Source organism: Micromys minutus (genome assembly GCF_963924665.1).
Source record: "Micromys minutus genome assembly, chromosome: 1".
NCBI lineage: Eukaryota > Metazoa > Chordata > Mammalia > Rodentia > Muridae > Micromys > Micromys minutus.
Window position 1 is genome coordinate 77,962,295 of NC_137969.1, and position 26,968 is coordinate 77,989,262.

Below are 26,968 nucleotides of genomic sequence, written 5' to 3' on the forward strand. Positions count from 1 at the left end.
AGCATGTCTTAACTTCTACATGAGAGACATCTGGGACACATCATGAAGTATACAATGGAATCAGCAATAGTAAACTCAGAAAATCATTGGATTCTAGGATGAGGAAGAATCCTAACTAGACTAATCCAGCATGCATTTTATTTTTTTGTTATGTGATGAATACTGCTAGCAAATTTCACAATACATTTACATGCACTTAGGAAGTTTCTTTTTTACAAATTAAGATCTGAAATCTTCCATCTTGAAGCTCACTCTATGGTTTGTTCATTAACTAAATATTTTGAAAGTTGAGCTCTAGGCTTATAATAATGCCAGGTTCTGGGCCATGTTTGAAGGATAGATGGATGAGTAAAATACATCTTCTGATTTCAAAAGCTTTGTAAGTTGATGGAAAACTATACAATTCATGTGATTATGTATGTAAAATGACATTTATCTGGGCAGAACAGCAGTATGTAGATTCACCTAAGCAAATGTAAGCTGATGGAATAAAAGAGAGAAAGATTCCTGAATTATGATTGCTCCCTCCCTTCCTCCCTCCCTCCCTCCCTCCATTCATCCCCACCTCTCTCTATAGATAGACAGGTAGATAGATAGATAGATAGATAGATAGATAGATAGATAGATAGATATAGATAAAATTTCTCTAATTTGTTAGTCATTAACTATTTTTACCAGCTACTAACTTACCCAACTGTAACATAAGGTCAAAAATGACATATGATGTCCCATCATGACCTCTCCAGTCTACTCTGCCCCCACTATGTAGAAAAAAAAATGAAATGTGAGAAATTGCTCCCCAAGTGTAGACATAATATCTGTTCCCTGCCTGGACCCCTTGTCTTGATCTACCCATGCATAGCATCTCACTGATGACAAGCCGTGGGGAAGGGACGGGAATACTATGTTGGCAGAAGTTATGCTCAGTCCATAACATGGTCTCTTGCATATTCTTTTTCTAGATAAGACTGGAAAACCTGGAGCCTGCTTTTCACCAGAGTAACTGACATGCACGATAAAGCTGACAATGTTGTTAGATCAGAAAACAGAAAGAACCAGAATTTTGGTCACATGATTAAACTGTTGGATAAATCATTCCTGACATATGCTTCAAAATATGTACGTCCAAGAATAATCCTACTCACGGAGCCAGTTTGATTTGATTTGGATTCTTCATAACTTGTCTTAACCCAGGCTACATGGTTCAATTTGCTGACAGCCTTATTAAAATGAAAAAACATATATATATATATGTGTGTGTGTGTGTGTGTGTGTGTGTGTTTCCTTCTTTTTTATTTTTTCTTTTCTTTATCCTCCTCCCTCCCTCCTCTCTCTCTCTCTCTCTCTCTCTCTCTCTCTCTCTCTCTCTCTCTCTCTCTCTCCCTCCCTCCCTCCCTCCCTCCCTCCCTCCCTCCCTCTCTCTCTCTCTCTCTCTCTCTCTCTCTCTCTCTCTCTCTCTTTCTTGACAATTGCTCAAATAAGATTAAATCGGGGAGTTTCTTTGGCTTGCCTTATTTTTATGAATTAATTGTAGTTCCTAGTACCTAAAGTCACATTTTCCTGGAGAACTGTTCTTGATTCACACAGTGTATGAATAACAGTTGGAAGCAATTCAGTGACACATGTATTGATTACACAGTTCTACTTTGACCTGCCTTATGCTAGGTACCAAGTTATATGCAAAGTAGTTCTGAATAAGATATGCCTCTTTTCTTCAATGAGCTTAAAACCCTTTTTGAAATGTGATATCAGCAGTTTGAGCTCTGGCTCCATGCACTTAGTTTCAAAATCTGCCCTGCCTGTTCCACATTGAGCACTAGACAAATTCTGTCTTGTCTAATCTTTGCACTGATGATACAGGTGGTTATTTATGAGTGAGGAAATTAAGTTCAAAGACATAACTAACTTTCTCAATGTGACTTGTCAGACTAAATAGAGCTGGGAAATGAGCGGATGTCTGAGTCCCAAACCAAAAGTATGTCCAATGTTTAAGTGTCATCAGAATATGTCATTAACAGCTATGCACCCATGACAGCCAATTTATGTCTATTGTGGCTTTTGTGTATTGCAGATATGCTCTGAAGTCAAAGGTGGTGCTCAGTTGGTCCTTTAGAGGAAAAAAATCTCTTAAATCAAACAAAAGCTCATATGATGGCAATTAGAGCCAAAGGCAAGAACATTAAACACGACTTTTTAGCTATTCATCTATTGAATGAAGATTTATTATACCTAATATAGGACATGCATTGTGCTAAACACAATGAAGATGACAAAGATTCATGAGGTTTGTCTCTACTCTAAAGAAGTTGTGACCTTTTAAGTAACAATAGCTGTCGTGTGTTATATGACTATAAAACACTGAGCATTTTTCATAAGTCATTTGTTGTTCAAAAAAGAATTTCAGGATATATTTGTTCCCATTCTAAGGATGGAGATCTGAGGCTTAAAAGGGTATCATCAAGTCACACAAGAGAAGCGAGAATTTGAACCCATAGGAACCACTGTCAGTTATATCTCAAGAGGCTGTGAGATGGCTCAGCCAAGCCTGAGAATCTAAGTTCAGTCCCTGAAACCCATCCAGTAGGAGAAGAAAGATGACTCCTAAAAGTTGTTCTCTGAACTGTACCCTGACATGTATGCACACACGCATGCACACGCTCATACATACACATGATAAATAAATGTAATGAAAATATCATTAAAAGATTTCAAATCTACCCAAACATTATGACTGTAGCCTAAACTTGATAACTTGATTGGGATATAAAAGCAGTTCCCCAAAGGTACTTCATTTTTTAATATTTTGGAAGATAGACAGACAGACAGACACACACACACACAGAAAGAGAGAGAGGAAGAGGAATGGAGGGAAGGAGAAAGGGAGGGAGGGAGTGAGGGAGGGAGAGAGAGAAAGAGAGAGGGTGTCACAGAGATGAAACCATAGAGAGAAGGAGCCAAAGGAGGGAGAAAGAAAGGGGAGGGTAAGCAGGAGAAGAAGAAAAGGAGAATATGGGAGAGGAAGATGTGTGTGCATTCGCGTAGAAGGCCAGTTAAAGTCAATGTTTCTCTCTTTCAGTGTCCACCTTATTTTATTAAATAGAGCCTCTCTCTCACTGAACCTGGAGCACATGAATTTAGCAAGATCATCTGGCCAGCCAGCCCATGGGATCTTCCTGTACTCCACATTCCCAGTACTAGAATTACATTCGTATGAGCACTCATCTATGCATGCACACAGTTATTTATATAGGTACTAGGAATCCAAACTCAGGTTCTCATGTTTGCTTTCTAGCACTTTACCACTAAGACACCTCCCAAGCTCAAGGCATGCCTGTCTTATTACCCACTTCTGCTATGGAGTTGCTATTTCCCCTCTGCACCACACTCATGCCAAAATGCTGTGCTCTCTGAGGGTACAGCATGATTTCTCAAGATGCATTGTTATCTCTGTGATAGAAATTACCCTCATACTAATCGAATGACTGGGGTCTTGAAATCTGTGGTGTAGACATTATATTTAAAGTTTTATTGGCCACAATAGGCTTCTTGCCTCTGCCATACATGCTATACATTTCTCTAGCAGATTCATGCCTTTCTTTTTTGAAAATAATGAGTCATATGTAGGAAACGGTTCCAAGGTTACTCACATCACAAGCAAAGGGCCAAGACTCAAAAGCCAATACTCTCTACTATTACGTGGCTTTAAGTAATATATCTAAATTTTCAATATATTTTCAAGGATAGCTAAGATTAGGATGCTTTCTGCTAAACCAGATGTGAATGCATTCTATGGCTTTTTATGGTGAGAACTACTTTTCTTCAAAGCATTTGTCCTTGGGTTCTCTCATTCCACTTCTATTATTGCTTTCAGAATAGTTCACATGTATGCGATCTCTGCTTTCTCTACACTGGCATCTCATAATTACTGGTCCTGGTCCCACATTCTCCCTCAGAACTATTCCCAGAGGCCATCCGTCACCAGACCATAGTGCTCTCTCAGTGAAGTTTAATGAGAATGTTTCTGTTGTGGCATTTACCAAGAGGAAATGTCTCCCAAATGCCTTTGACTAGACTAGAGCACAGTTTTCTCATTCTCACATTAAATAGCCTAAAAAGCAAAACAAGGCAAAACAGACAACATATGACTCATCGGACCTATAGGACCCAGGCAGTTTGACCTGTGGAATCTGTTGAGGTAGACTCTCTATAACTCTTGACCTGACCAAGACAACGCTGTACAGTTCTGAGTCTCAGATAGTCTCCGAGGGATGCTTTCTTATTTTCAGAAAGAAGAAATCATTGAAATTCCACATGTGAGATTTATTTTTTTTTGAATCAGAATTTATGAAGAGCCCAGTAGAATGAGGTGCTCATTTGGGTGGAGGGCGCAATAGTTTTTGTGCCTCTTTCTTGGTTCCTTTCCATCTATTTCTAGCAATCAGATTGAACTCAATCCAATGGGATGTTTCAAGGGTTGACCCTTGAGAGGCACCCCCAAGAGAGCGTGTAAATAAGAAAAGAGAAAAGATGGCCTTTAGTACATTTAAACAATTAAAGGTGGCTTTGGAGTTCCATCAAAAGAAACTTGGAGTAAAGTAAAATTAAAACTACACTTTAGTTGGAATTTTTAGTCATAAGAATAGAGAAAGGATATTCCTAGTGTTTAATAAAACTATACTCCAAAACCATGCCTTCAACTAACACTCCCTAATAAAATGAAAAGACCTAACAGTCCGTAGCAAAGTAATAACATGCAAAGACCGAAGGGCATTTTCTGGATGTTCGAATCTCTCTGGAGTGACTTTTAACTGACCTGGGGTATTCCTCTAGATTGGTAAGAGGTAGCACCTTAGAGAATGGCCATGTGGCTGATGGGAGTTAGCATAACATATGCGGTACAGTGGCTGTGTGGACCAATAGCAAGTGACAAGATAGTGTTCTAACTGTTGTTTCCATCAGTTCCCCCGTGCAAATCTTCAGTGCAGCCCAAGTAGCACAACAGGACTTGCCACTTGGCTGTTTAGCAACCACCCAGAGTTTCTAACCCTGCTTAGCACAAATGTATTATTTCAGGATCCAGATCAGAGGCCAAATCAATGATCTTAGAAACAAATAAATCACTCACTCCCCATCAGTCCTTCCCTCCTGCATGCACATTTGCTGACACAATTAACCTCCAGATCCAGTAAGTGTCTAGATTCCCCAAGGCATTGATGCAGAGGCAGGAGATATGTCATTCAAAGTCTTAGCATTAATAATCCGACCAAATAGCTCTAGAACTTGTGTGATCTAAATCCAGTATTTTGAGGGAATGAAATCTTGGAAAGAAAGAATTGGAAAGCTATCAGACCATATGAGGGGATTTGAGAAAAGAACCACAAATGTGGCAATCACTTGATTGTTCTGATTGTTAAAATCCCTTTATTAGAATTCCTAGTCAAGAAAGACAAGTGGAATTAGGCTTTACAATCGAGGAGTCTGCATGTTTCATAGACCATTTTAATTTTATCAGATTTAGGATGTCCATAGTATTTGTGAGTCGAAAATAATGGCTCTGTTGCCTCCAACAACAGTATATGTTAGTCCTCATTTTTGAAAGAAGCCAAGTTCGGGTCAAACAAGCATCAATTAAGTTTCTTCAAGCCAAAGTATTCCACCATTGGGGTATCAAGCCATTTGCCCACATAGCTGCCTCTATTTAGAAATTGTCAAAAGCAAACAGAAATAGGCCTGACTCTTACTCTACTTTCGTCTTCATTTCTGACCATCCATATTTCTTTACCAAATAATCATTACCTATTGCTATAATATGTCTGAATGAAAAGGAAATCACCAGAATTCAATGGCTTAGAAGAATAATCCTTTATTTTCACAGGAGTATGAGTTGGCTGGGTTGAATTGAGACTGAGCCCAGCTAATGGGTCTGCTCCGAACTCCTAGATGACATTATTTCACATTACAGGTTAGTGAGTCAGATGGGGTCACTTAGTGCTACATTTCTCATTGTCTTGGGGCTCAAAAGCTCACCACGTAACTTAGGTCACATATTATGAAGGAAAAAGGAATGCTGTACACTGCACATGTAACCAGCCTGTCGGCTCTACTTATGGTGACCAAAGCAAGTTACATGACCAAATGTAAAGTATAGAAACTTATGAAGAATGAAGCTACATGTCTATCACTCTGAAATAATGTCTAGCCTAGGACTAAAATATCCCCCTCTAAATAATTTTTAATTTCTTTTGAAAAAGTTTCTTTCTTCTGTCACTTTTCACCATTATGTGCAGCTCTACACCAGTTTTCCCTGATCTGGAGATTAGAGTCCCTTCTTTCCATTTCCTGCCTCTCAATGAAATCATTTCCTGTTGGTTATCTGTTGGACACGATGACTGTGTGTTCTATTTACTTTTCAATTATTTGGGAACAAATCGATAAGACTCTCCTTGAATGCCTTAAGCATTTGTGGCATCGTCCCAGTTAGAACTATAAATTTAAAAGAGATACAAGGTTTACACATACATCCCAACTCTAACCTAGAATGGGTTACTAAAATGAAGAGAAGCTAATTACTGGATAAGAGAAATCTGAACATCATCATGGGGTGTTTGAACATAAGGCATAAACTTGAAGAAACAAGTCACTGTTCTTTGTGAGAAATAATCTAGATAAAATCCCACCTGTATCACTCTATTCCAGGGCTGTATGATAAGGGATGGGGTGTGAACTGGCCATTGTTCTGAGCCTTTGCTTAGTAATTATTCACCACCACTCTCCCTCTCCATTTGTCCTCAGGGTGTGCAAGCCATCGGGGAAAGGGAGAAATGCAAGATCACACTGCACAGACAGCAGTGTGACTAAGGCAGAAGGCCCTCTGCAGTGTTGACTGTGACTCAGAAGTAGAATGGCTGATGTGTTCTCTTGGTTTCTGTTGCTCTGCCTCTGTGTGTGTGTGTGTGTGTGTGTGTGTGCGTGTGCATGTGTGTTGATAAATAACATATAATAAAGTACATTTATTCTATTTTAAACTAATTTGTGTTCACAAATAATCAGTACATCATATATCCCATTTGTATTGGAAGTTGATGGTCTATCATGAAGTATATATGCTTTACTTACTAAGGCAATATGGTATTCTGATGCTTTACTCTCTAGTTTCTATAACTAAACCACCAAACCATTAAGGAAAAGCGACTTCTTGAGTCTGGTACCCCTGCTTTGTGCTTCAGTGCCCCCTGAGTACTTTTCCCCATTTACTTAGAATCTACTTCTGTACCTGTCTATTCTCTTGTTTGTCTCCACCTTTCAGGCATAAACTCAGGGAAGGAAGTGAATGCTTGGCATCATTGTTTTATCCTACAACAAAGTGCTTGGATTGAGTTAGGTACTCACTGAGAATTAATTGACAGAGGTAAATACCATTCTACATATTACAGAACACAACAAAGCTAAAGCATTTTGCAACTTGTGAATGCAATGTAGATATAATTATTATAATCTTAATTGATCAGAGCTAATAAGAAAAATTACAATAAAAAAACAGAAATTTAAAAAATATGTTATCAGCTCAGGCAATCTGCCTGCTTTACATAGTGTCATGTCTGCCTAGGCATCTGCTTATTCAGTGCATTCTTTTTTATTAATATTATTTTATTTTTATTTTATAAAATACTATTATAGCTGACAAAATTTGTTACATAATAATATATGACGAATACACATTTTTTTTTTCTTTTCTCTCTCTCTCTTTTTTTCCAAAAATGACTGAGACTTTCACATTTTGGCCTTCCTTCTTTTTGAGCTTCCTAAGATCTGTGAATTCTTGGGTATTCAGAGCTTTCTGGAGCTAGTATCCAATTATCAGTGACTACATATCAAGTGTGTTCTTTTGTAACTGAGTTACCTCACTCAGAATGATATTCTCTGGTTCCATCCATTTGCCTAGGAATTTTGTAAAGTCATTGTTTCTAAAAGCTCAACTGTGTAAATATACCGCCCTTCCTGTATCCATTCCTTTGTTGAAGGACATCTGGCTTCTTTCCACCTTCTGGCTATTATAAATAAGGCTGCTCCCACTAAAATCAGGGACTCGACAAGGCTGCCCACTCTCTCCCTACCTATTCAACATAGTACTGGAAGTCCTGGCTGGACCAATTAGACAGCAAAAGGAGATCAAGGGGATACAAATCGGAAAGGAAGAGATAAAAACATCACTCTTTGCCGATGACATGATAGTGTACTTGAGTAACCCCAAAAATTCCACCAGAGAATTCCTACAGCTGATAAACAAGTTCAGCAAAGTGGCTGGATATAAAATTAACTCAAACAAATCAGTAGCCTTCCTATACTCAAAAGACAAACATGTGGAGAAAGAAATTAGGGAAAAGGTACCCTTCACAATCGTTACAAAAACTATGAAATACCTTAGTGTGACTCCAACTAAGGAAGTGAAGGACCTGTATGACAAGAACTTCAAACCTCTAAAGAAAGAAATTGAGGAGGATCTCAGAAAATGGAAAAATCTCCCATGCTCATGGATTGGAAAGATCAACATCTTAAAAATGGCCATCCTACCAAAAGCAATCTACAGATTCAATGCAATCCCCATCAAAATTCCAACCCAGTTCTTCATGGAATTGGAAAGATCAATGTGCAATTTCATATGGAATAACAAAAGACCTAGAATAGCGAAATCCATCCTCAAGAACAAAAAAACATCTGCGGGAATCACTATCCCTGACCTCAAGCTATATTACAAGGCAATTGTGCTGAAAACTGCATGGTACTGGTACAGAAATAGGCAAGTGGATCAATGGAATAGAATAGAAGATCCAGAAATGAGCCCTCATGTATATGGTCACCTGATTTTTGACAAAGAAGCAGTAAACATTCAATGAAAAAAGGACAGCCTATTCAACAAATGGTGCTGGTCCAACTGGCACTCAACATGCAAAAGAATGAAAATAGACCCGTTCTTATCTCCTTGTACAAAGCTCAAGTGTAAGTGGATTAAAGATCTCCACATTAAACCAGATACATTGAAACTATTAGATGAGAAAGTAGGGAAAACCTTAGAACACATAGGCACAGGAGAAAATTTTCTGAACAAAACACCAATGGCTCAAGCTCTAAGGTCAAAGATTAACAAATGGGACTTAATGAGATTGCAAAGTTTCTGTAAGGCTAAGGACATCGTCAAGAAAACAAAACGGCAACCAACAGAATGGGAAAAGATTTTTACCAACACCACATCAGATAGAGGTCTAATATCCAAGGTGTACAAGGAACTCAAAAAGCTAGACACCAGAGAATCAAATAACCCTATTAAAAAATGGGGTACAGAGCTAAACAAATCATTTTCAGTTGAGGAACACCGAATGGCCGAGAAACATCTGAGGAAGTGCTTGACATCCTTAGCCATCAGGGAAATGCAAATCAAAACAACCCTAAGATTCCACCTCACACCAGTCAGATTGGCCAAGATCCAAAACTCAGATGACAGCAGATGCTGGCGAGGCTGCGGAGAAAGAGGAACACTTCTCCACTGTTGGTGGGGTTGCAAGCTAATACAACCACTCTGGAAATCTGTCTGGCGATACCTCAGAAAATTGGATATAGTACTACCTGAAGACCCAGCTATTCCACTTCTGGGCATATACCCCAGAGACACTTTAATACACAACAAAGATATATGCACCACAATGTTCATAGCGGCTCTATTTATAATAGCCAGAAGCTGGAAGGAACCCAGATGTCCTTCAGAAGACGAATGGATACAAAAATTGTGGTACATATACACAATGGAATACTACTCAGCCACCAGAAACAATGACTTAACCAAATTCTTAAGAAAATGGCTGCATCTAGAGAATATCATCCTGAGTGAGATAACCCAGTCACAAAAGAACAGACATAATATGCAGTCACTGATAGTGGGATGCTAACCCCAGAGGCTTGCACTCCCCCAGAAACAACTCACAGACTGTATGAAGTCCAAGAAATAAAGAAAACAAAAAAATATACATATATTTACAAAACAAGAAGACTTTGACTATTTCCATGTTGCGTTTTGTTTTGCATGTACTTTACGCTTATTGCAACTAGTACGTTTTCAATGCATACTGTCAAGCCCTTGAAAAAAATCAAGTACTGACTAAAAAACATATTCACATGGTTTTATGTAAAATTTATTTTAATGTCTGAAAAAACAGTACTGACAAAAATGTATAATTTTAAGCAAAAAATGTTTAAAATCTTTACATTTATCTTTGTTTTGCAAACTAAAGTCGTTTAAAAAATTATAAAAAAAAATAAAATAAATAAGGCTGCTATGAACATGGTGGAGCATGTGTCTTTATTATATGTTGGAGCATCTTTGGGGTATATGCCCAGAAGTGGAATAGCTGGGTCTTCAGGTAGTACTATGTCCAATTTTCTGAGGAACCACCAGACTAATTTCTAGAGTGGTTGTACCAGCTTACAACCCCACCAATAGTGGAGGAGTGTTCCTCTTTCTGCACATCCTCGACAGCATCTGCTATCATCTGAGATTTTATCTTAGCCATTCTGACTGGTGTGAGATGGAATCACAGGGTTGTTTTGATTTACATTTCTCTGATGACTAGGGATGTTGAGCATTTCTCTAGGTGTTTCTTGGCCATTCCGGTATTCCTCAGTTGAGAAGTCTTTGTTTAGCTCTATTCAGTGCATTCTTAACAACACGGGCTAAAGGACACATGATCGTGCTTGGTGGTGAGGAATAGTCTTGTATACACAACACAAACACATTAGTGACAGACAGAAAACCTGGGCTCAGAACTGAAATGGTTTCACCAAAACAGTGTTTCAAGGTTGTGAAATATAACCTAAATTCAAGTGCAAATTAAAATATGAGTTTTACCAGAAGGAAAATGCATTTTTCCTCTGCATTAAAAAAAAAAAGAAAGAAAAGAAAACCTTCCCCTGAACGATATGACCATAATGATTCAATTTCTCCTTCGCCAATCAGCATCAGCCCGTGAGATTCAGACCTGGCCCATGGAAATTTCAGCCTTAAGTCAAATATTATTTCAAAGTTAATGACAAAATCTATTTTTGCAGTGGTCTTGTTTAAAATATTTCCCCTTAATACTCTTGAAATGCTGTAATTGAAAGCAGTTATTTGAGATGCCAAGGCATGCTTCTTTAATTATGTCCCATGCCATCTGTTTCCAATGGAAGGGGAGTATCTGTTTGCAGTTACTGATCTTATGAAAAACAGGCTTGTCCCGAAATAGATTGGAACTAAAACCAGAAAGCATTTCTTTCAGAGGCATCCTTTCAAGCCAATTAACTTTAATCATTATAGAAATGTTTATTTCCCATCTTAGTCTCTCTTCACATGTAAATTCCTTCAGGGGAAAAGATCTCTTTTTGTGACTGTTTGAATAGTTCCAATTTGGACTAATCAGAACCTGCTGGCCTGTTTATGTCCCAATTGTGAATGCTGGCAGCTTTCTTGATGAGGGAGGCACACAATTCCCACAGAGACAGACCCTGAGGTGCAGTAGACACACACCTACTAGTCAAAGCAAGCTGGCAAACCTCCCGGCCCTTCTAGATGTCTCAGCACTACGCCTTCCAAGGAGAGGACCCATGAAGCCATTTGTTGGAGGAGAGATCAACAATCCTAAGCCTCGTCACCTAAAACTTATTTTCCCAAATAATTCGATATCTCCTCAGACCAAACATTGTCGTGCTATTCTCGGAAAATCTGCAATAAGCTTCGGTAACCGTGCAGGACACAGCACTATGCTGTGGGTTGTAGGTAATGGGTCTATTTAAGAGGGTATTATTTTTGAATTGCCTTTATTAGTTAAGGGAAAATTCTACCTACAGGTAAAATGTTTTACAACAAGTTTTGAATGAACATAGATTCTTCCATTCATCTGTTCAGTGGCAGAGAATGTAAGATCCTGAATGTTTACTTTTCACTGTTTTAGACATTTGTGTATCTAAAATTCCAAAAGCAATGCCTTAGATATTGTCTCAACCAATATTTGCTGATTTTTTTCACTCCTCTATACCTTGGAGACACATGAATTTAAGATATAGAAAATCTCTACTCTTAAAGACTTTTAACATGATCAGTTGTAAAATGGTTTTTAAAAAGCCACAAGGAATCATACTACTACTTACCTAAAAATAATCCTACAGTATACATAATTATGTGTGTAAATAAATATGCATGTATAGTTTCATTCAGGGTATTGGTTCTGCCACCAAGAGCCAAAACTTACCTAACAAAGAAACTCTAATACCAGGTAACAACCCAACCACCTTTTGAGTTGTTGGTCAGAGCTGTCCATGAGACTCACAAAACATGCTCATGCCCTGGTTACCCCCAGAGGTGAAAGGTAACCCCCTGTTGCTAAACACACATTGCATTTCAAAAACAGGACCGAGAGATCTCTAAGGAAGTGATTTCACTGCTTCATCCTTGAAGACTAGCTTTCACGGTACAAGAAAGCACTACATAAGCTTCCAAAGTAGCGAGGCAACTAACAGTCCTACCCAGCTACAACACCTTTTATACCACACCGATGAGCAGAATGGCATGATAACCCCAAAGTACAGTAGTGACACACATGCCCTGTCCACAATCAATAGCTCTCTAATTGGATATAAGACTAGCCCAGTAAGAGAGAGACTGGTGCTGGGAACCTAGCTAATTGCTCGGTACAGTTGTGGTTATAAAGGAGAATCTAAAACCACTAACTTACTAAACCAGCATAATTCCTAACACCTGTCTATAAGCATTTATCTTTATACCTACAGATAAGTGCCATTTTCACCCCTCATCAATAAAAAGTCTCTTCACAAGAGATAGAGACTACTACAGAAAACCAAAAGCAAATCAAAATGCAAAGTTGTGCTGCTCAGTCCCAGTGGATGCATGGACAAAACAACTCCAGCACCTAAGGCTCTGGGAACTTTGGGGAAGAGGACCAGAAAGAGCAGAGCCGGAGGATGGGAGAGCTTGCTGTGTGATTATGACTCCTTGTGATGTCAGAAGCCACACCCATAGACTCTCACCAACATTCCTGGCCAACATGAACAGATGAAGAATGACACTGAAGGATGTGCCAAGCAGATTGGGGAAGGCCCATGTGGCCTCAACCCTACATGAAGGACTCCAGACAACCAAGGAAAGCTAGGAGCAGAAGCAGTGGTCTTCCCAGTGAAGATCACACACCAATTATTTGTCCAGTTCCAAATGGTCCATCCACATGCATACAAGTAATATTATATGAACTGAGACATTATATTTAGGAATATATAAACATATAAATGTGTATGTATAGAAATGAAATAGCAATTAGTAAAAAACGAGGTCACAAATTTGAAATAGACAGGGTATGGTATATGGGAGGGTTTGGAAGGAGAAAAGGTAAAGGAGAAATGTAATTATATTGTAATCTCAAAAATTAAAAATAATCTTTAGGTTCCTATAGCATAGAACAAAAACCAACTCAAAGCCTTATGCTGATGAAAGTCAGATTCCCAAAGACTTATAATAAAAAAATAAAGGAAAGATGCCCTGACTGTAAACAGCTGGAAGATAGATCAGATGCGTAGACTGTGTTAGTTTCCTCTCTGGGCCTAGTGTCTGCTGCAGACTTGGTATTTAATAAACATTTGATTAATTTAACTCAGCAAGCATGTGTGTGTGTTGGCCACCATCTAAGAATCCTGCCATTTACTGGGCTTCTAATAAATCCCACTAGCTCTGATGAATGTTTTACACACATGACTTCTCTAATCTTCAAAACAAACAAACAAAACCCAGGAAAGCAGATATTTGATGTCACCAGTGTTCGGAGGAGGAGCTGGAACTTGTGTATGGGAAACTCCCTTCCTAGGGCTCATCAGCTAGTAAATCCCCGGATGTGATTAAGAACCCAGGTCTGACTTAAAGTCAGTCTTCACATCTGCTTCCTGTTATCTTCCATGACTGCTCCAAGTGTGGTTTAGAAAGGCTTGCCTCTGACCTGCCAAACTCATGGTCACATATTTAAAAACCTAAAACCACCTCATCATGTAGGGAATGGCAGCTCTCATCCCCACCTCTCCCTTGAAGTTCCTGAAGCTTTATACTGACTAGGCTGTTCATAGCAACTATATCTTTTCCACCGAGTTTCCTGAGGTTTTGCATATCTGTGGTTTTCAGATCTCATGGGCTCCATCCAAGAAGCATGTATTCTAATCATTTCCCAAGAATCAGGAGAGTCAGTAATGCACCCCCCCCCCTTTTAGAGTGGAAAGTTATCCTATCAGGTTGGATGGACTTGGCAGTAAAGCAAACCACCCATCTATCCCAGGCTTTCTTCATCTGATGAGTCAAATAGAAGTGTAATAAAATCCCCCCAAGCTTTCCTAATTTATTCCCATTTCAAACTTTCCAGAAATCAGTTAGAAATTCCTGCGGGGAAATCATCGGAGAGACAGTCCAGGGTGATGCAACAAAAGCCAGGGTGGAGGGAAATAATGAGAAGTTGGGAAGGAATGCCAAGACATGCTTAGTTGCACAGTGACCAGTAACTGAGCATCTTAACACACTAGCACCACGTCCCGTCTGAAAGGATGTACTCCAAGATGGAGCTGGGTGCTGTGTCTTAGAGGCTGGCATCAGTGGTTATGACACAGCTGGGTCTTATCAGACTAACAATTTGTGAGCAAATTTACAAATATTAAATCTACCTTAAAGTAGCTCTAATTTTTCAGCATCTCATTTACTGCTTGATAATATCAATAATAATTTCTCCATCAATATCCACAGTATACTATCATGAGAAGCCAGATGCATCTCTACCAAGACAACAATACTTACTTAAATTTACATACATACATACATACATACATACACACACATACTCACACAGTGTGGTAAGGGAGAGAACTGGGGAGAGAGGAAGAGTGACTGGGAGGAAGGGAGAGATGTGCATGCATGGAACACGTGTTCTTGCAAGGAACATGAATAGTAACGCAAGTAGAGTAGAAATGAATGTGACTTTGCAAGTAGAAAGGGTTAACAATAACAACAGCAAAAGTCTTAGTCTTATGGTTAGTGTCTACCACATCCCAAGAATTAGACTGAGGAGCTTTAACCTCATAAAGACCCTTTGAGACAAATATTTTCATTCTTATTTGACAAATGAAAAATATGAGTCTCAGAGAATTCAATTTCTTAGGCTACAGAGCTAAAAACCAAAGAAGTAATTCCCCCTGACTCCAAAATTTCTGCTTTCTGTCTGACTCATCTCACTCAGAATGCTTGGCTTTATTTGACCTGTGAATTTCATTACTTCATCCTCCTTGACATTTTAATAATATTCTATTGTGTGTATGTGCTACGTTTCCAACATTCGCTCACCACTCGCTTTCCATCTCTGGCTATTGCAAATACAGCATCCGTGAACATGAGTGGTCATCCTACAAAGGGGATCTACATATACAATGCAACTCACATCAAAACTCCAATACCATTCTTCACAGAAATTAAAGCATAATCTTACATCTCATATGCAAACTCTAAAGATTCAGAACAGCCAAAACAATCCAAAACAATAAAAAATTGCAGGTGGTCTCACCATCCCAGGTTACTGGTAATATTACAGCACTGTAGAAATGAATTCAGAAGGGTATTGGCATCAAAACAGACACAGTGATCAAAGCAATATAATTGAGGACCCCCCATATCAACTGGAATTTTACATTATCCTGATTTTAGACAAAGGGACCAACAACACATGCTAGAGAAAAGAGAATGTCTTGAATATACAGTGCTGCTCAAACTGGATAGCTAATTGTGAAAAATTGAAACTCTATCCTTTTCTCTCAGCCTCCACAAAACTCAGTTCCAAATAAATCAACAATCCCAACATTAGACCTGACATCCCAAATCTGAGAGAGGAGAAAGTGGAAAAGAAACCTGAACTCAATATTACAAGAAAGGACTTTCTGTCCTGACCCTGAGAGCATCAGCATTAAAATCAGTAAATGGGACCTAATGAAACTTAACAGAATAAAGCAATTTTCATTATTTCCTAGTATACAGAATTTTACTCTCAGCTGACAATTTAATTTATTCTTTATTTAAGAAAATCTTTCCTCACTGCAGATCCTCATACTGTGGCTGACTGTGCCTTCAGGTATCCCAGCTGTCTTTTGGGAAGATTGTCACCTCTGAGTGTCCTCTGGAGTTGTTCAGCTCACGGTTCCTGGTAGTAGTTAAAAAACAAACAAACAAAAACAAAACAAAACAAAACAATAGCTTGATTTTTCTAGATGCATGAACCCTTTCCCTGAGAGTTTGTTGCTTGTAATTAACCATCAACCCCCTTTTTAGTATAAATTTACAGAGTGCACTACAGAAAAGGTCTAATTCATCCATCTATTCTGCATCGAGCTGGCAATCCTAGCCAATGGAAGAAGACAGAGAAAAGATAGATACAATGGGAAGAAGGAATATCCCTGGGTTATCATGGTCTTGACTGTATAAAACCCCAAGAAATATGTGAATACTCTGCTAAAGCTAATCATGCATTAACCAAGGTCACCGGGTGTAAGAACTTTGTGCTTGGTTGTTAAAGAAAATAGCTTTTACGAATTAAGGCTTTAAAATTATCCTCTCAGTAACTTTCTAACACTCAAGTTAGAGCCAAATACAGTAACATGCATAAAAACACAAACATAATTAATGAAGTTGAAATCGTAAGTAAGTAGAGAGTCATATCATGCTCATGTATTAAAATACTCAATGATGCGACTTGATGAACCTGTGATCTCAAAGCTCTGTCAATAAACTTTAAAGGCTCTATTTTAATTGAGCTGATTATCTAGTTTTAAGAGAAGCTATAAGGGCACTATGAATAGTCCTAAAACTTTTAATATAAACTCATCAAAAGACATTAACTTAAGTCATATTGATTGTATTGCTGTGTTTATTATGTGAAATGGCTGAAGAATTAGCAGTGAAAATGGCTAGATTGTGGCAAGGTATCTAAAGATTAAGTGGAATAGCCACCAAACTCCAGTGACATTCTTCACAAAGATAGAGAACCTTAAAATGCTTGTAGGAGCACAAGAGATCATTAGTAGCCAAAGCAATCCAAACAAAAAAATAATAACAATGCTGGAAGTAATACGATGTCTGATTTCAAAACTGTAGTAGCAAAACCATCAATGAATTGGTGGAAAAATGAACATTACAAGACTCCGAAATGAGCTCCTGCAGCCATCTGATTCTTTGTGTGTGTGTGTGTGTGTGTGTGTGTGTGTGTGTGTGTGTGTGTTTGCCATTGTGTAAATTGCTGCCTTTACTCATGATGGGTTCGGTTAACTGGAGATGAAAACAAGTGTGCAGTTCTGTTCGGGCCCCAGTGTGGCCCTCGCTCTCAGCTTCTCTATCTTCTTTTATCTTCCAACTGTGACATCTACAAATGAAGAGGAAGAAAAAACGCACTACATAGTGAGCTGCAGATTGCACAAGTCCAGGTTGAGCTGCAGGTTGCAGGAGTCCAGGCCGAGCTGCAGGTTGCAGGAGTCCAGGCCGAGCTGCAGGTTGCAGGAGTCCAGGCCGAGCTGCAGGTTGCAGGAGTCCGGGCCGAGCTGCAGGTTGCAGGAGTCCGGGCCGAGCTGCAGGTTGCAGGAGTCCGGGCCGAGCTGCAGGTTGCAGGAGTCCAGGTTGAGCTGCAGGTTGCAGGAGTCCAGGCTGAGTTGCAGGTTGCAGGAGTCCAGGTTGAGCTGCAGGTTGCAGGAGTCCGGGCTGGTGAATATCAGCAGCTCACCCTGCAATCTGCTGCTCACGGCCATCTGATTCGTAAAAAGAATTCCAAACTTATGTTGAAGGAAAGATGGCCTCTTTAATAAATAGTGCTGCAAATGGGATATTCACATTCAGAAGAATGAAATTAGATCAAACTCTCTCATTTTGTATAAAAAAATCAATTTAAAATGGATCAAGGCCTTGACCCTAAACCTGAAACCTGGAACAACAAACACAGTGTTGGGGTGAATGGAGTGTAGCTACCACAGAAATCATTATAGAGGTTCCTCAAAACACTTTTTAAAAGCTATCAAATGATTGAAACATGCCCTTCCTGGACATGTGTCAAGAAAGAGGCAAAGCCAGCATCCGACATCACACGTGCACACCCACGCGTATTGCAGTGCTGCTCACAATAGTCAAATCAGGAAATCAGCTAGGGACCAAACATGGGCGAATGGATAAAGAAAACATGTTCCATGCATGCACACATATATGCACACAGTGGAACATTATTCATCCATTAAGAAATCATCATTTTCAGGGGTAAAGGTGGAACTCAAACCAGAAATGGATAGAACCATAAGGCAGATTGAAGCATGCTTAGAAAACAGATATTGGGGGAAGTTTTTGCGCCAGGGCGGAGTCACACTTTTTTTTCCCGGCACTGTTTGATGGCCGGCGATTTCGGGGCAGCGGTACGGTGGGAACCATAGTGCTAGACGACGTGGAGCTGAGGGAAACGCAGAGAGACTACTTGGACTTTCTGGATGACGAGGAAGACCAAGAAACTTACCAGAACAAAGTCCAGGAGCTGATCAGTGACAACCAGTATCTGCTGATTGTCAACCTGAATGCTCAGGAAAAAATGAAGAGTGCTAACCACCTCCTGAACAATGCTTTTGAGGAGGTAGCCTCCCAGCAAGCCCCGAAGGATTTCGTGGCCTCCATTAATGCGACCTATGCCAAGCAATATGAGGAGTTCTACATAGGCTTGGAGTACAGCTTTGCCTCAAAGCACGTCTCTACCCCGACTCTCAAGTCCTGCTTCCTCAGCCTTGTGGTCTGTGTGGAAGGCAACGATACTAAATGCTCTTCGGTTCGTCCCATAGTCGTTCGTAGTGTTCACTACTGTCCTGCTACTAAGAAGATCATAGAGTAATGCTACTCTGACCTCACCACCCTGGTGGCTTTCCCATCCAGTTCTGTTTATTCCACAAAGGATGAGGAGAACAACCCCCTGGAGACAGAGTATGCCTGTCTGTCTACAAGGACCACAAGACCATCACCATCCAGGAGATGCCGGAGAAGGCCCTGGCTGGTCAGCTTCCTCGCTCTGTGGATGTCATTCTGGACACAATATAGCTGGCGGGGACCTACTGCTGCCTTCCAGGGAAGAAGGGCGGCTACACCTCAGGGACCTTCAGGGCCGCTCCAATTGCCTGTAACACGAAGCAGATGAGCAAGTATGTTCAGCCTGCATTCTCTGCAGACGATATTGCCAAGATCAAGAAGTTCAGCAAAATTCGTTCTGAGGATGTCTTTGAGCAGCTGGCCTGATCGTTAGCCCCTAGCATCCATGAGCATGACTATGTCAAGAAGGCAATCCTCTGCTTGCTCCTGGGAGGCCTGGAACGGGAACTTGAAAATGGCAGCCATATCCGTGGAGACATCAATATTCTTCTAATAGTTACCAAGTCCCAACTCCTGCGGTAAGTGCTTTTGCACCACGCCCAGGGCCATTATCGTCATGGGGCGGGGCTCATCTGGAGTGTGTCTCACAGCGGCTGTCATTACAGACCCGGAAAAGGGGGAGCGTCACCTGGAAGCTGGTGCCATGGTCCTGGCTGACCGAGAAGTGGTTTGCATCGATGAGTTTGACAAGATGTCTAACATGGACTGCACGGCCATCCTCAAGGTGAAGGAGTAGGGTCGAGTGACCATCGCACAAGCTGGCATCCATGCCGGGCTCAATGCCCGCTGTAGTGTTTTGGCAGCTGCCAATCCGGTCTATGGCACGTATGATTAGTATAAGACACCTATGGAGAATATTGGGCTGCAGGAGTCACTGCTGTCTCGATTGGACCTGCTTTTCAACATGATGGATCAGATGGATCGTAAACAGGACTGGGATCATAAACAAGACTGGGAGATCTCAGACCACATCCTTAGGATGCACCAGCACAGGGCCCCGGGGGAGCAGAACGGCGATGCTCTGCCACTGGGTAGTTCAGTGGATATCCTGGCCACAGATGATCCTGACTTTCCCCAGAATGACCAGCAAGATACCAGGACTTATGACAAGCATGACAACCTTCTATATCGGACCAAGAAATAAAGGGGGCGGGGAGAGATGGTGAGCACAACTTTCATTAGGAAGTACATCCATGTGGCCAAAATTATTAAGCCCACCCTGACGCAGGAGTCAGCAGCCTGAATTGCAGAATACCCGAGCCTGCGCAGCCAGGACAGCATGAGCTCAGACACTGCTCGGATATCTCTGGTTACAGCACGAACACTGGGAACCCTGATCCGACTTGTCACAGCCCATGCGAAGGCCCATATGAGAAAGACCGTGGACCTGCAGGATGCAGAGGAAGCTGTGGAGCTGGTTCAGTATGCTTGTTTCAGGAAGGTTCTGTAGACGGAGAAGAAACGTAAATCCAAGTGAGGATGAGTCAGACCTGGAAGATGAAGAGAAGATCCAGGAGACGGTGAGCAGAAGACAAAGAAGAAGACTTCTGCCAAAGGTGGGGAGTCCTATGACCCTTATGACTTCAGTGAAGCAGAGAAGGAAATGCCTCAAGTGGACACCCCGAAAACCGACGATTCTCAAGAGAAGACTGATGATTCTCGGGATACCCAGGAATCCCAGAAAACAGAGCTGAGTGAGTAGAGACTGAAGGCTTTTAAGGCAGCCCTCTTAGAAGTGTTCCAAACCTCTAAAAGAATCAAGTACTGACAAAAATATATTCATATAGTTTTATGCCAAATACTAACCTAGACTACGACACCAAAACTTTTATCACAATAGATGTAGAAAACAAGATATTCCAAGACAAACCAAGTTTAAACAATATCTATCCACATATCCACTCCTACTGAAAATATGTGAAGGAAAAATCCAACCCAAGGAGATTAAGGAGATTAACTACACACACACACACACACACACACACACACACACACACACACACACACACACACACTATGTCAAAATAACAAGAATTAATAATCATTGGTCATTAATATCTCTCAACATCAGTGGACTGAATTTCCCAATAAAAAAGACACAGACTAACAAAATTAATGAAAAAAAACAGAATTCATTATTCTGCTGCATGTAAGAAATGCTCCTCAAAAACAAATACAAACAATACCTCAGAGTAAAAGACTGAAAAATGTTTTTCAACCCAACAGATCCAAGAAGCAAACTAAAGTGGCTATTTTATTCTAATATCTAATAAAATAGACTTTCAACCAAATTAATCAAGAGATAGGGAAGAACATTTCATACTCATTAAAAGGAAAAAAATCCACTAAGATGACATCTCGATTGTGAACATATATGCCCCAAATGCGAGGGAACCCACATTCTTAAAAGAAACATTATTATAGCTTAAACCACACACCAAACCCCACAAATTTATAGTAGGAGATGTCAACACTCCACTATCATCAATGAACAAGCCATCCAGACAAAAACTAAACAGAGGAATAGTGAAACTAACAGAGGGTATTACTCAAAAGAACCTAATAGATATCTACATAACCTTTCACCTGAACACAAAAGGCTCTTCTCAGCACCTCTCAGAAACTTCTTCAAAACCGACCATATAGTCAGTCACAAAGCAAGCCCCAACAGATACAAGAAAATTGAAATGACTATTTTTATCTTATCAGACCACAATGAGTTAAAGCTGGAATTCAGCAGCAACAGGAACATCAGAAAGCCTACAAACTCATGGAAACTGAACTACTCTGTACTCAGTGATCACTGGTTCAGGGAGAAAAGAAAAAAAGAAATGAAAGACTTTTTAGAATTTAATAAAAATAAAGGCATAACATTACCCAAACTTATGGGACACAATGACAGTAGTGCCAAGAAGAAATTTTATAGCACTAAGTGGCTTCATAAAGAAATTAGAGAGCTATCATACTAGAAATTTAAGAGAACACTTGAAAGCTCTGAAAAATAAGAAGAAAAAAAAGGAAGAATGAGACAGAGAAGGAGAAAACACATCCAAGTGGAGTATCTGGAAAAAATAATTAAATTCAGGGCTGAAAGCAATCAATTACAAACAAAGTATTAGACTATTTGAACAGTAGAAAGATTCAATAAAACTAAGAGTTAGGTTTTTTTTTTTTGAGAAAAATCAATAAGATAAACAAACCCTTAACCAAACTAACTAGTGAGCAAAGAGACAGTATACAAATTAACAAAATCAGATATGAAGAAAGAGACAAAACAACAGACACTGAGGAAATTCAAAGAATCATTAGGTCTTTCTTCAAAAGCCTGTACATAACAAAATTGGAAAATCAAAACAAAAGAGATGATTTTCTAGATAGATAATTACCACTTACCAAAGTTAAATCAAAATTATATAAACTATTTAAACAATCTTACAATCCACAAAGAAATAAGAGCAGTCATTAAAAGTCTCCCAGCCAAAAAATAAAATAAAATAAGGCCAGATGGTTTTAGTTTGCAAACTTTCAGAGAAGACCTAATACCAGTATTCCTCAAACTCTTCCACAAAATAGAAACAGAAGGAACAATAACAAACTCATTCTATGAGGCCACAGTAACCCTGACACCTAAACCACACAAAGACTCAAGTAAGAAAGATAATTTCCCTATGAATATCGAGGCAAAAATGCTCAATAAAATAAAAACCAAATCCAAGAACACATCAAAAACATCATCTACCATAATTAAGTAGACTTCATCCCAGGGATACAGTGATGATTCAATATATGAAAATCCATCAATGTATTCTACTGTATAAACAAACTAAAATAAAAAAATACACAATGATCTCAAAAGATTTGCTAATAACCCTCATGTTAAATGCCTTGATCAGGAGATTATAAGGTTCACATCTGTGAGTCAAGATCTTCAATCCAGAAACAATGGACTCGATGAGGTAGAGCTGGGAGGCATCATTGAGAGTAACTGGAATGAGATTGTGAACATGAATCTCTCAGAATCTCTCCTCCATGGTATTTATGCCTATGGTTTTGAGAAGCCCTCTGCCATCCAGCAGTGAGCTATTCTTCCTTGTATTAAGGGTTATGATGTAATGGCTCAAGCCTAGTCTGGGACTGGGAAAACAACTCCATTTGCAATATCAGTTTTGCAGCAGATTGGATTAGATTCGAAGGCCACTCAGGCTTTGATCTGACACCCGTTCATGAATTGGCTCAGCAGATACAAAAGGTGGTTATGGCATTGGAAGACTACATGGGTGCCTCTTGTCATGCCTGTATTGTGAGCACCAATATGCATGCTGAGTTGCAGTAGCTGCAAATGGAAACTCCCCACATCATTGTGGGCACTCCTGGCCAGTGTTTGCTATTCTTAACCAGAGCTACCTGCCTCCCAAATACATCAGGATGTTCATACTGGATGAAGCCGATGGAATGTTAAGCCATGGGTTCAAGGATTAGATCTATGATATATTCCAAAGGCTCAACGGTAACACGTGGGTAGTTTTATTGTCTATGGCAATGCCTTCTGATGTCCTTGAGGTGACCAAGAAGTTCATGAAAGACCCTATTCAGACTCTTGTCAAAAAGGAAGAGTTGACCCTGGAGGGTATCTGCTAATTCTGCATCAATGTGGAACGAGAGGAAGGGAAGCCTGACACATTGTGTGACTTTTATGAAACTCTGACTATCACCCAGGTGGTAATCTTTATCAATACCAGACGGAAGGTGGACTGGCTCACTGAAAAGATGCCCGGGACTTCACTGTTTCTACCATGTATGGAGATAGGGACCAAAAGAAATGAGATGTAATCATGAGGAAGTTCCAGGCTGACTCTGACAAAGTATTAATTAACACTGACCTGTTGGTAAGAGGCACTAATGTGCAATATGTCTCTTTAGTCATAAATCATGATCTTCCCACCAATAGGGAAAACTACATCCACAGAGCAGGTGAAGGTGGTTGGTTTGGCTGAAAGGGTGTGGCTATTAACATGGTGACAGAAGAAGACAAGAGGATTCTGAGACATTGAGACTTTCTATGACACCTCCATTTAAGAGATGCTCCTCAATGTTGCTACCTGGCTTGAACCCATGGTTCAATCCTGGGGGTGGTGAGAAACAGATGGAGCATGGCAGGGGGGGAAACCAAGGTTTGGTTTTGGTGGGGGTTTTTGTTTCTCTCTCTCTCTCTCTCTCTCTCTCTCTCTCTCTCTCTCTCTCTCTCTCTCTCTGAGTAATGTTACACTAATGCATTTCCCTTACCTAGTCACCTCATTCCTAAAGACTTTCCTACCCCAGCCAAATCTCCAAAAGCAAGTCAAGGAGCTAAACCATGGCTGGACTCATTTGCTGGACCAAATCTACAGGAAAAAAAACCCTAAAATGAGGTTGTCCTGGAACTTGTCCCCAGGTGAGGGGGAGCAGGGGAGAGAAGATTGTTTTTACATTGTTTTATACAGTATTTATTGATTCAGGAAACAAATACAAAATTTTGAATATAATTACTAGAAAATTGCCCAAAGAAGCCTTGATTGGGATACAAATCCATACCTAAATGTAATAAAAGCAGTATACAGCAACCCAATAGCTAACATTATATTAAATGAAGAGAAACTTAAAGCAATTCCACTAAAATCAGGGACAAGATAAGGCTTCCCACTGTCTTCTTATCTATCCTACATTGTAGCTGAAGTTTGAGCTAGAGCAATAGGACAGCTAAAAGAGACCAAGCAGATAGAAATTGAAAAGGGAGAAGTCAAATCAGTGCTATTTGCAGATGATATGGTATTATATGATATGATATGATACATAAGTGACAACAGAAATTATATCAGAGAACTCCTACAGCTGATAAACACCTTCAGCAAAGTGACTGGATACAAAAGCAGTAGTTTTCCTTTATACAAATAATAAATGGTCTGAGAAAGAAATTGGGAAAACATTACCTATGTCAATAGCCAAAAGGTTCCCCACTATACCACAAGAGCACTTGCTCAACCTTGTTCATAGCAGCTTTATTCATAATAGCCAGAAACTGGAAACAACCTAGACTTCCCTCAGTTGAAGACTGGATAAAGGAAATGTGATACATCTACACAATGGAATAGTATTCAGCTATTAAAAACAAAGATATCATGAAATTTGTAGGCAAATGGATAGAACTTGAGAATATGATCCTGAATGAGGTAGCATAGAGCCAGAGCGACACATATAATATGATGTACTCACTTATAAGTGGACACTAGCCATAAAGTACATGATAATCATGCTACAATCCACAGACAAAGAAACTGGGTAATAAGAGGAACCCAAGGGAGGATATGTGAATCTCACTCAGGAGGGGGAACACAATAGTCATCAGAGGTGGATGAAGAGAAGGACCTGGGTGGGAGAGGGGATGAGGAGGATATAAAGATAGTGATCAGGTTTGGGAGAAAGCGGAGGGAGAGGGCTGGGAGTGAGAATGAAAATCAGTGGGGGTGGCATCTCTGGGACTACCTGGATACCTGGGATGGGGAAGGCTATGAGGAGTCTATAGGGGGACCCTAGCTGAGATTCCTGCCAGAGGGAGATATGGAAACTTCCTGTGTCAGGTAGGACTTCCAGTGGAAGGAGGGAGAAATCAACCCACCCACAAACACATCAACCCAAAACTTGTCCTTCCTACAAGATATGCAGGGATAAAGATGGAACAGACTAGGGGCCATCCAACCAATGACTATCCCAACTAACCATACCATAAGATATAGGCAACCCTGACACTATTAATGGTAACCTTCTATGCTTGCAGACAGGAACTTAGCATAACTCTCTCCTGAGAGGCTTCACCCAGCAGCAGATGGAAACAGATGAAGAGCCAAACATGAGGTAGAGCTCAGAGAGTCTTGTGTAACAGTGGCAGATAGAACTGAGCAAGCCAGAGGGGTCGAGGGCACCACAAAAAGACCTGCAGCATCAACTAACCTAGCCCATGGGGTGTGGGGGAGCCACAGAGACTGAACCAACAACCAAAGAATGCACAGGGTCTAGATCTAGGCCCTCATACATTTTAACAGATATTCAGTTCGGTCTTCATGTGGGTTCCCTAAAAATTAGGCGGGGGTTGTCTCTGACTCTGTTGCTTGCCATTGGATCCCCTTCTCCTACCTCGACTGCCTTGCTGGGCCTCAGTGGGAGAGGAGGTTCTTAGCCTTGCTGGGATAAAATGTTCCAGGGCACCATGGTACTCAAGGGAGCTTCCTTGTCTCTGAAGGGAAGGGGAGGAGTAATAAGGTAAGAGATTTATAAGGGAGAGACTGAGAGAAGACGAGAACAGGGGCTGTGATTGAGATGTAATGTGAATTTTAAAAGTAAATTATAAAGAAAAAATACACTCAGAAAAAAAAGAAAAAACAACTATAGACTGGGAGAAAATAATATTTATGCATATATGTTACATGTGTATATTATATGCCTTGTATATTTATATTTTACATATTATATATGCAGATAGTTTATTTTATATTAACAAATACAGAAACAAGTTGAAAATATTTTATAAGGAAGAGATACTAATGGCCATTTTGCATATGAGAAAGTATATTATATCATCGTTGCTAAATAAAAGCATATTTGAAACACTGCAAAATACTAATTCACATACAACTGAATGGTTGAAACTTAGAGACTGACAACATCAGTCATCCATGAGAATACACAACAATGTAATTTCTCATACATTTCCAGCAGAAATGTTATACAGTAAAACTACTTTGGAAACTGTTCTTCTTTCTCAAAGTCAAACCTTCAGCCACTTTTGATCTAGTAATTCCGTACTTAGGTGTTTACCCAAAGTATAAAGAAATATGCCCAGAAGCTGGTGAATGTTTCAAACAGCTTCACTAGTAATAGTTACAAACCTATCTATTGGCCCCAAATACACATCAACAGGGGAGTGAGCACCCTGGGGAA

The 26,968-nt window shown here is 39.9% G+C and overlaps 2 pseudogenes across 2 annotated transcripts in view; both read left to right on the plus strand.

The window, feature by feature from the left end:
• LOC308431540 (DNA replication licensing factor MCM3-like) overlaps positions 1-20,765 on the plus strand; it is a 30,513-nt pseudogene extending 9,748 nt beyond the window's left edge. Inside the window, exons 3-5 of the transcript in view lie at positions 16,137-16,187; positions 17,484-17,879; positions 18,443-20,765. The product of the transcript in view is annotated as a DNA replication licensing factor MCM3-like (transcript). The remainder of the gene's footprint in view (positions 1-16,136; positions 16,188-17,483; positions 17,880-18,442) is intronic.
• A 919-nt stretch (positions 20,766-21,684) lies between these two features.
• LOC308431632 (eukaryotic initiation factor 4A-I-like) lies at positions 21,685-24,008 on the plus strand (annotated as a pseudogene). Its single transcript has 3 exons — positions 21,685-21,786; positions 22,891-23,883; positions 23,946-24,008. The product of its transcript is annotated as a eukaryotic initiation factor 4A-I-like (transcript).
• Positions 24,009-26,968: the final 2,960 nt, after the last annotated feature.